Source organism: Mesocricetus auratus, unplaced genomic scaffold (assembly GCF_017639785.1).
Source record: "Mesocricetus auratus isolate SY011 unplaced genomic scaffold, BCM_Maur_2.0 Super-Scaffold_6730, whole genome shotgun sequence".
In the NCBI taxonomy this organism is placed as follows: domain Eukaryota; kingdom Metazoa; phylum Chordata; class Mammalia; order Rodentia; family Cricetidae; genus Mesocricetus; species Mesocricetus auratus.
In genome coordinates this window covers 69010042-69022036 of record NW_024429184.1, presented here as the reverse complement: position 1 = coordinate 69022036, position 11995 = coordinate 69010042, and positions in this window count along the sequence as shown.

Here is an 11995-nt window from a genome sequence, read left to right as displayed (position 1 = left end):
TTTCAAACTTAATGGAATACAGGTTTTTAAATTACTCCTTCATAGATGTAAGATGTCTGATGTAATACTTTTTTCAGATTATATTTATTTGCATTCACTATATTCTTGCTTTTTGTTTATTGTGCCAAATTGGAGTTTCTGATTCTTTATATTACTTTTGCTTTTATTTAACCTATTTTCACTTGGCTTTTTATTATTTATTATTGTCTAATGGGCTTGGGTTTGGTTTGGTCTTGTTTTTTGAAATACTTAGGTGACTCTTTAAGTCCTTTATTTGTCCTCTTTCTGGTTTTTTAATGTATGCACTTAGAGCTGTAAATATTCTTATAGAATTGCTTTAAATGTTTCCCAAAGGTTTTGCTGTGTTGTGTTTTCATTTTCATTTCATTCCAGCAATATTTTTACTTCTTCCTTGATTTCTTCTTTGACCTATTTATCATTCAGAAATTGTTTAACCTTCATATATTCATGAACTTACTAGAAATTTGTTTGCTGTCCATTTAAAATTTCATTGTGCTATGGCCATGTAGGTTACTTTGAGTCATTTTAATGATTCTGAATTTGTCAATATTTGCTTTATGTCCTAGATTGTGATCTATTTTAGAAAAGCTTCCACTGGCTGCTGAATAGAATTTATATCCTTCAGTGTTTGGGTGGGATATTCTGAAGATATGTTAAATCGATTGGATGTAAAATTGCCTGCCCAACTGCAATCTGGGTTCACGTTCTGAGATGGGGAAAGGGCGTCTTCATGAAGAAATAAAGTGTCCAACCACCAGATACATTTCACACAAGTGACTGGCCATGAATAGCTCCAGCTGTCTTTATTTATACATAAAAAGGAAGCATGTTTTTCCATATTAACACACAAGTTTTTACAATCTTTCAATGTCAACTTCTGGTAAAAACAAAGATGTCAATTTTTCCCCGACTTTTACATCAATATCTTTAAATCAAAGCAACATTTAACATTTTGCTAGCTTGGTCCAGTACCCAACTAGGTACATCCTTTTTTTTTCAAAACTAAAAGATGACTGACTTGGCACACATTTTCAAGAACAAAAATCTTGTTCAAAACATATTTACATAAGTATGGGGTGATCTGCCTCCAATCCTGTCAGCACTGAATTAGAACAGTTCCCGGGGTCTGAAGTGACAGTTGGCATCCCCCGCAAGAAACCTCAGAAGCATTAGCTCCAAAAGAATTTTAGAAGAAAGTATTCCAGAAGAAAAATGTTGTTTCAGGGAGGGTCCCATGCATGATTGAAGGAATAACACTAAAATCAACAATAGGGTCATCAGTATTATGAGATAGAAAAGAGATATATGCCACATGGTCCCAGCAGTATTCTGCACTGTCCCCAAATCCTCTGGTCATTGCCCAGTGAGACTGTTCCCGTGTAATTTTACCCCCTCTGGAGACCCGTTGGACACACTGGTCGCAAACAAGCTGCACAGCTCCAACATAAAATGAGATTTAATTCAGATGTTTCTGTATTTATTTACTTATTTCTTCCAGATGCTGTTTATACTGAAGAAAATTGAAATCACCTACTATTATTAGATTAACATTAATCTGTGTCTTTACTTTTGTAGAATTTTTATGAAACTGTTTGCACCAGATCTTGGTGCATATATGTTTAGGGTATTAATGTTTTCTTGATTATTTGTTACTTACATTAGAAGAAAGTGTCCTTCTCTATCTCTTCTTGTGGCTTTAGGTTGAAGTCTGTTTTGTCAGATATTAACATAACAAAGTTTGCTTGCTTTCTGGTTCCAACTGATCCACATACCTTTTCCCATCCTTTCACTTTAACGTGATTTCTACTTTAAAGCTAATGTGAGTTTCTTGTAGACAAAAGAAGTGTATTTTATTTCCTAATCCCTTCAGTCACTCTACATCTTTTGACTGGAAAACTGAGGCCATTAATGTTTAAGCTTAGTATTTCTTTTGAATACCATGTCTACCATTTTTTTGTCAGTTAACAATATTATAGTGATATATAACAAGTTTTTGGATATGTGCAGGTGGTGGCAAGGGCAAACGAATACTCAAAGCCTAAGATAGCAGCTAGTTCTATAGCCACATATACTAGGTCATGTTTTAGGCAATGTACAAAATTCATTAGAATGATTGCATGGTGCAAACAAAATCATTCATTCCCCACAACATATAAATGAAGTAGATTATAGTTTTAAGATGAGAGAAGAGAGTCATGGTGACCATCAAAATTCCTAGAGTTAACTGCTCTGCCATCATGGGTTTAAAAGTATGATGATATGGATTTTTGCACTGGTAGTATGGGGAACATGGTAAATACTCTCCCCAGGAATTACTGATGATGAATTCACCAGAAAATAAGGATAATCATTTACTGTCTCTAGAAAATGTTTTCAGGACTTCCAGCTATTCAGGGGGTATTTACTACAGTAACTTTTTTGTATGTATGCATATTTTTATTATTTTATTTTTAAATAGCTTGTTTTACATGTCAATCCCAGTTCCCTCTCCCTCCCACACTCCCCCACCATCCCCCCCAGACTCCCACCCTATTAATAGCCTCCATTTCCTTCCACATAGGGGATATCCAGAGTCTATCATTTCCCTCAGGGCAGGGTCCAGGCACTCCCCTGAGTCCAGGCTGAGAAAGCATCCCTCTTTGTGTTATGGACACACGATGTCTGTTACAGTAACTTTTAAAGAAAAAGAAATCTGGGAAAAGACACTTAGAAGACTGTTGGTGATCCCAGGCTATACCTCCACTATTAATTATAGTACTGGAGCCTATATCAGTCATTCAAGCTGGACTCTGAGTAGGTTCTTAACAGTACCTGTGCAAAGTAAAATATATCAACTCAATTTTATTATTATGCAGGTACATGTCCAGTTTTGTCAGCACTATTTTATATTTGAGAATACCTTATGCCATGTATGATTTTTCCTTCTTTATCAAAAAGCAACTGGACATAGTTTCTTTTATTTTCTTTGTCAAAAGCTAACTGGGCACACTTTTGTTGTTTTATGTCAGCTATTCTGTTCTGCTGGTTAGTCTTTCTATTTTTATGCTAGCTCCAAACTGTCTTTATCAATATAGGTCTGCAATAATTTGATGACAGGCATTTTAATACCTCCAGCAGCATTTTCACTGCTTAGAATTACTTTAGCTATTGATGGTTTCATATGAAATTCAGTTGCTTTTTTCAAAGTCTATGAAATATGACATCAGAATTTTGATAGGTATTACATTACATTTGTACACTAACTTTTGTAGCATAGATGTTTTGCAGTATTAATTTGCCTTATACAAAACAAAAGAAATCAATTCAAAACTCATCACAAACGTTAATTTAAATCTTTAAATGCCAGAAATTCTAAACAAAAACATAGAAAGTGCTCTTCAAAATATTTGGTGGTAAAGGACTGAACAGAACAGCCACACTACAGAACTAACCTCAAGTTAAATAAAGTTTCTGCATAGAAATGGAATTTTTTGCCAGTGTGAACAGACAACCCTCAGAAAGGAAGGTAATCTTTACCAGCTATCTCACAAACAAACAGGTAATATTCAGAACTTACAAAGATTCAAAAAATTAAATGCCAAGGATTAAAACTGTCTATCAAAAATGAGCTAATGAATTGGATATAAAGTTTTTGAAAAGAAACATGAATGACAAATAACTATTTTTATGAGTTCAATGTTCCTAACCATCAAGGAAATACAAATTAAAATTGCTTTGAGATACTACCTTATTCCAGTCATAATCGCTGTCATTGAGAAATGTATCAGCAAGTGTTGGAGGTGATGTGAAGAGAGAAAAACCTTTGCACACTTTTGGAGGAGGTACAAATTAATAGAGTCATTATGGAAATCAGTTTAGAGATTCTTCAAAAATTAAAAATAAAAAAATTTCCAATACTAAATGATCAGCCCTGAAAACATCTATATACAAGTAACAAGGCAACATTATATACTGAGCAGGTTATATTTATATAATTAAGAATATATGTATATTTATATGTATGTTTATTTCAATGTATATATACACACATACAAATGTATGCACACATATACATATGTGTGTGTGTGAAAAAATGTTCATGGATTTGTAAGAAAGCAAAGAAGTTTTTATGGAAGATTTTGCAGGGTGGGAAGGGAAGGGGATATAATTATAATAAAATCATAAAAATAAATGTAAAATTTAAAAATAGTACTACCATATGAAATATGAACTAGCTATTTCACTTCTGGTTATATAATCAGAAAATTCCATACCATATTATAGATAATACATATATTTGCACATCTATGGTTATTGTAGATTTAGTCACTATAGCAACAAATGGGGTTAACCACATTGTCTATCAACAGATGAATGAATAATGTAAATCTGGTATACACACAAAATAGAATACTATTAAACTCTAGGGAAAAGTCAAATCACAAAATTTACAGAAGAATGGAAGACAATATATGGTATTAAAGAAGTTGCATGATCTCAAAAACAAAATTTCTTTCATATGCAGAACCTAGTCAATAATAAAAACATAATGTATATATGTATGTAATTGTTAATATGATTATTTATGTATGCATATAAACAAATGTTCATGTGAGCACAGTGTCGTATGTATATGGGATAAATACTAAGTAATGAAAAAGGACGAAATTGAGGTAATGGACACATGAGCACATGAGATATGAGAGAAGATTAAAACCAGTTGTTTTAATACCATAATTGATTCTTATAATTGCTGATGTATGTGTGTGGCTGCATGTGTGTGTGTGTTGTAGATAAGTGCCTAAAATATAATTAACAGTAAAGTGTAAAATCCAATGTGATGCTCCACCCCTTCAAAATGGTGTAGAAATTAAATGAGGTGAATAGACTTTGAGTCTAGTTTGTATTGTACAATGTTTCTCTCATTGGTGTTTTTTTTTTTAATTTGAAAATAGGTAGGCTAACTGCAGCTCTTCATCTTTCCCTCAGCTCCTCCAAGTCCAAACCCCCAGTCTTATTCTCATCTTTGTAGCAGACCCCAGGCTGCATCCCACCCATTGTCTCTAACTCCATTCTCAGGGGCATAACTAGATCCTGGTGGAACACGTACCTTTCCTCCCTCTCGTGGATTCCCAGCCATTCCTCTTCTAGCCTGCTCTCACTCCAAAGTTTCAGAGTCCAATACATAAAAACACATTTTACCACAACTAACTATGGGATAACTCACAGCCACCACACTCTCCAAAGAAACAGAGTGGGCCACAGAAACCAAGGAACACAACACCCATCTAACATATACAAGACCAGATATCAGCACATAAAATTACAATCTTCCTATGCTTAGATGCCTTGACACCAGTATAAAAACATAATCAATAATATCCAGGACACTATGTCTCCACTAGAGCCCCCCCAACTCTACCATAACAGACATTGAATATTGTAACACTGCTGAAGCAAAAAAACCTTTAAAAAGCTGTAGGAAAATGGTTTCAATCCTTAAAGAGGAAATGAGTGAATCTACTAAAAATAATCTTGAAAAACAAAAACAGTAGAAGGAAATGACTAAAACAGTTCAAGGCCTGAAAGTGGAAATAGAATAATAAAGAAAACCTGTAGTGAACAATATCTGGAAATAAAAAAAATAGAAAATTGAACAGAAACCTCAGAGATAAGCATCCCCAACATAATACAAGAGATGTAAGATAGAATCTCAGCCATTGAAGGCAGGATAAAAGAATGGATGTTTCAGACAAAGAATATGTTAAATTAAAAAAAAAAACAGCAAAACAAAAAACACCTGGCACAAAGCATCCAGGAAATTTGTGACACTTTGAAAAGACAAAAATGTATGAATAATAGGATTAGTGGAAGGAGACCAGACAGCTAATTCTGGTGAGGATGTAGAGTAAGAAGAATACTTCAGTTGCTAGTGGGAGTGAAGACTTGTACAGCCACTATGGAAATCAAAGCAGTTCTTCAGGAAGATAGGAATAGATACACCTTAAACTCCAGTTATCCACTCAGGTATATACACAAAGGTTACTAAATGCTAGTTCCATGTAAAAAGCATGGTGTGTACATTGAGGCTTATGTTTATAACAGAAGAGATGTTGAAATCCTAGCAAAAATTAACATGCATTCCCCATGAGTACCCACAGAGCACTCTGGACAGTTGACAACTAAGCAGTAGACGAACTACAGATCCTCCCATCTCCTTTCCTTCAGCTACTTAAAAGCCAATCGCCAGTCTTTTCCCTGGCTCTTTAGAAGAACACCCGTTGTGAACTCTCCTTCCTCTCTTGTCCCATCTCTTGCCCACAACATAGAGAGCTTCCTCTCCAAACTTCTGTCCCCTCACTCCCTTCACTTTATCCCAGGCACCAACCCCAGCAGGCCCTTCCCGGGAACCTAAAGGCCTCTTCAGTTTAGATACACTGAAACTGATAGAAGAGAAAGTGGGGAATAGACTTGAGCTCATTATCATAGGAAAGACATTCTGAACACATGACCATTAGTACAGGAATTAAAATAAAAAATTAATATGTGGTGCTTCATAAAACTGAGAAGCTTCTGCATGGCAAAGGACATTGTCAATGAGAAAAAGTGTCAGAGACTATGGACACCCCCATGGAGGGCCTCACCCTCCCTGGGGGAATGAGGGGATGGGGGGGGTTGGGGGGAGGGCACAGGAGGAGGGGAGGGAAAGGGAGAGGGACCTGGAACTGACTTGTGAAGCAACCTTGTTTCTTATCTAAATTTAAACTGAAAAAAAAAACTAAAAAAAATAAATAAAAAAGAAATGAAATCTGCAGAATAATGCATGGGTCTGGGAAGGGTTAAGGTTACTCAGGCTCAGGCACACAAACCCTGCATGCTCTCTGGCACAGCACATGCGAATCCCAACACTGAATGTGCATATGTAGCTATGTGTGTGGTGTGGACTGTGAAACTGGGAGTGGAGCAGGGGAGGAGAGAAAGAGAGCTGGAGCACGTGACTCGAGATCAGTGCCCACCAGGGGCAGAAGAGCCTCAGGGGTGGGAGTGGGGGAGAAGGGGTGGGGATGGAGGGGATGTGGGGAGAAGGGGTGGGAGGGGAGGGGAAGAGGGATGGAGGGAAGGGGGGAGGAAGAGGTGGGAGGAGAGGGAGTGTTGGGGAGAAGGGGTGGGAGGAGAAGGGGAGGAGGGGAGAAGGGGTGGGAGGGTCAATAAAAACTAATTGTGTTTCAAAAAAAAAGATTTCACCTTGTCTATATGTAATGTATTTAGTTCTTTTGTCTTTAACCTCTTAATGATTTGTCATAAAATGATACAATACATGACTTTAAACTATTACTTTCTATTGTATAAGATGCTTCACATAAAACATTAAATATCTATAAAGCTGAAAAAAAAAAGAAAAAGTGTCAGGCTACAGAAAAGAAGACCTGGGAAAAGACTTCTTTTTTCCCTTTTTTTAAAAAATCAACTACACATCTTATAGAGGGATATTGTTCAAAATAAATCAAGAATTAAAAAAAAACTAGATATCAAGAAAACAAGTAACGCAACTAAAAATGGAGTAGCATTTTAAATACGAAATTCGCAAAAGAGCAAATTCAAATGGCTGAGAAACACTTAAAGTAATCTATAACAACCTGAGCCATCAGTGAAAGGCAAATCAAAATTTCTTTGAGATTCCATCTTAAACCCATCAGAATGGCTAAGATCAGTAATAACAAATAATAATTCATGTGGAATAAGGGGAACACTCACCAGTTGTTGGTAGGAGTGCAAACTTGTACAGCCACTATGGAGATCAGTGTGACTCTTCCTCAGGAAGGTGGGAATAGATATACCTTATGATCCTGCTATACCACTCTTGGACATATACCCAAAGGATGCTTCAGCATACTACAGAGACATTTGTTCAAACATGATCAGTGCTGTTCTGTTGTTCATAGTAACCAGGAACTGGAAATGGTCTAGGTGTCTGTAGATAGAAGACTAGGTGAAGAAAATATGACAACTTTTACAGAATGGAATATTACTGTTTAAATAAAAGACATTATGAAATTTGCAGGTCAGAGGATGGACCCAGAAAAAAGTCTCAAGAGAAGTAATCCATAACCAGAAATACAAATATAGTATGTATTCATTTACATGCGGGCATTAGTTGTTAATGACAATTAAGCTATAATATGTAGAAATACAGAGGTCAGGTATAGCATAAGGGACTGGGGGGCGCAGCTGGCTCTCCATAGGAAAGGGAAATAGAACTGTGGATGGATGTGGAAGGAGTTGACTGGGGGGATCATGGGTAGAGGTGAGTAGAGAGGAGAATGAGGGAGAGAATACTAAGAAAAGATAGCTAAAATTGAAGCAAATTTGAGGGGTGGTATGAAAATCTAGTGCAATAGGTTGATAATGTGTATTAAATTTAAACAAGTATGAAAACAATTTAAATGGAATCATTAAAAAATAAGTGGTACAGAGCCCCAACTGGGCATCTTTGGTCACCAAGTGAATTCCCAGGATTGGTTTGCATATAACTGAGCTGTTGGCTTAACTTACCCCAATATAATGTGTTTCAACACACACTCGAAAACTACAACAAAAATAAAACAATCAACAATAGCATGTTGTGAAAACTGTAGTTTGCTCATCACAAACTGATGGCAAGAGAGTAATTGTGAAGATAACACCTACACAACTCAATGAACATTGAATTTGAACTAGTGGCTACACAGAGCCTTCATACCTACATGGTAGCAAAGGAGAAACTTAAACAACAACCCTAAGACAAATACTTTGGTCTACAATGGTGCCCTGTCTGCAAGATATGCTAGGACAATGGTGGCAAGAAACTTGTAGGAGTAACCAACCAATATCTGTTTTGTCTGAAGACCTACTCCATGAAACTGCTTGTGTACCTAGACAAAATCCAAATACCACCATTCTGAATAAGAGTAACAAAATCATAGCAATAAATTTGACTCCTAATGACAGTTTGCTATATTCATAGTTCAGAGCCTTGCTCAGCTATCATCAGAGATGCTTATTTTTTCAGCAGATGGGAACAAAAACAGAGATGTGAAGACAGACAATCTGTAGAGAGTGAGAGATCTCGAGACACTGAGCCCTATATGAGATGTCTCCATCAAATCCCCCTCCTCAAGGCTCAGGGAACCTTGCAGCAGAGGAGATGGGACAAGTATAAGAGCCAAAGATGATAGAGGACATGAAGAAAATCCCCTCTAGGTCTACATGATCAAAGCTCATATGATCTCACAGACACCAAGGCCGCATGCACAGAGTCCTTTTTGCATATATTTGACTTCCAGTTTAGTGCTTCTACGGGACTCCTGATTGTGGGAATGTGATTCTGTTTCTTATGCCTTCTCTTGAACTCCTTTTTATGTTTGTTTGTTTTGTTCATTTATGATGTGTTAAATTTTCATATATATATTTTTCCCTTAGAATCCTGTTTGTATTTTAATGAGAACAGAAATCAGAATAGAGAGGTTATGGGGAGGATCTGGGAGAGGTAGAGGAAGGGGAAACTATAATCAGGTATATTATGTGAGAAAAATCTATTTCAATAAAAAGGGAAAAATGAAGTTTATTGAAAAGAAGAAATGAAGATTTTATATATATATAATGTAATATCTCCCTACTTAAATATACTTTCTACTTACACACACATTAATCCATATATAAGTCTATATCTATATTTATATCAATATCTACATAGATGATAGATACACATAGATATATCATAGTGTTTGATCTTCCCAGGAACCCTGTTCCAATCATATCAGCTTCTTCTGTTTTTATTTTCCTCTATTAGAGACATTGCTTCAAATATCTTGATATATGTATTTACCTCTATTCTACTTAGAAAGTGTAGAAGGTCATATGAGAGAGAGATCAGCACCTCATTCCCCAAAGGATGTGCCTCACAATGTGTGTGTGTGCCAGTGCCCCATTACAGAACCCATCTTCAGATATCTACAAAGTATAGAGCTATAGCAGGATGTGTCATTCATATCGGTTTCAGCACAGTGGCCCAGAGGTTCTGATCATGAGAGAATAGAACAGTAACTCCTACTCTGACAAGTTTGACTGCTTAAGAAGCTTCACTTAAACAATATGGTTAGAAAAAGACTCTCTCAATCACAACTGGCTTCCTTATAGTATGCTACAAACTATGTCTTACAAATTATTTCCTCTGGGCTATCTCACTTGCTAAAATCATGAGAGAGGTGTAAAGAGGAGAACACAAGTTTTGTTGTATCTCTCCTGATGAATGCAAGCCCATCTATTATGATGAGGTGGTATCAGGTGACATAAAGGGCCAGCACATTTCACTTTTCATATGTCTTATTTCGGGTCCAGTTTGAAACCTGGACTTTAATCAAGATGCTCAAAAGTTAATTCATATGTGGGGATCATGAGAAAGTGACCAGGATTGCCTAGGGAAAGGAACAGACTTTAAAAAGACCCTAGAAAAAATTTTAAATTTATATCTCAAGTGATCACTGAAATAGCATAACATGTAAAAATATCAAGAAAGAAACAAATGATATTTGCAAACAGTAAACCCTTAGAACAGGGGATAGTACTTTACTAGAGTTTAGTGTTCATTGTTCAACAACAAATCTACATTGTATACAAAAAACATAAAAATTTGTCTCATTTATATAAAAAATAATTAATGAAAACTGTCCCTGAGAAGATCTGATGGCAGATCTACTGGAAAAACTTGCTCAAAGAGCTAAAGGAAGATGTGGAGTAAGTTACAGAAACAGTGTATGACCAAAACAGAAATACAGATGAAAAAACAATAAACCAAAGATAATAAGATATTCTAATATGGGAAAGTAAAATTCCTGCAGTCTTGTTAGAGATTCAAGAACAGAACTGAACAAGTAATAGAATGTACAAATTCTATTTGTCAGTGAATACACAAAGCAAGATGTTGAAAATGATAAAGTCAAGAATAGAGGTAGGAATCACAAAGAAAACAACAGAGACCAAAGTTCCTGTGGGATAACAGTGAGTAGAGCATTGCATTGTGGGGATATGGATTTATAAGAGAAAGGATAAAATTATACATTTGAAGAAATAATTTCTGGAAACTTCCCAAATTGGATGCAAGATGTAGTAATGAGCATTCTAGAATTTGAAAAATTCCAGTCAAATATCAGGAATTCAAAGGCTTATAGGAAGGTATTGTTAACACAAGTGAAAGATAAATAAAGTATGAATTCTACAAGCAAGAAGGAAGGAAAATTTTATCATAGAAGAATCTTTAATGAATTGTCAAATTTTGATCCTTGATATTTAGAAATCTCAAGGAAAAACATGTAGCCAAACTGCCTTTCAAAACCAAGTCAGAAACTGCAATACCTCAGAAAAACAGAAGGGTATGGTTTTCTGCGGTTAGTTGTCAACCTCTGCAGGAGGACCTTATAGAATGAAGCATACTTGGTGACTTAAAGCCATGTGAAGAAATGAACAGAAAACTGATAGAGAAAATGAGTGATAAGCAAGCTCTTCCCTTTTCTTCCTTCTTTCCTGTCTTTTACTCCCCCCACCTTATTTCTTTCTCGAGATCTCAGGCATCTCATACTAGCCTTGTACTCCCTACACAATTTGTAATGACTTGTCTCTGCCTGCCAACTGCTAGGAGGATGGGCAGGTGTGCACTTCTCCATCAAGTGTAAAAGCTGGTTTCTGAAAAGGTGAACAAAACTGTTAAGTCCCCACCTAAGCTGACTTAGAAGCTTTGAAAATACTTAAGTTACTAATGTCAGATACAAATACAGGGATGCCGCTACTTATATAGAAATAAAAATAATAGGGAGCTACTATGAGCAATTAGTTGTATGCAATGCTAAATATTGAAGGTAACATTATACTCATTACTGGTGGGCTGCATTATCTAATGGTGCCAAAAAACAAGAGGCATTTAATTAAAAAAAGAAAACTGCAAGTAAATATCTTTCATAAA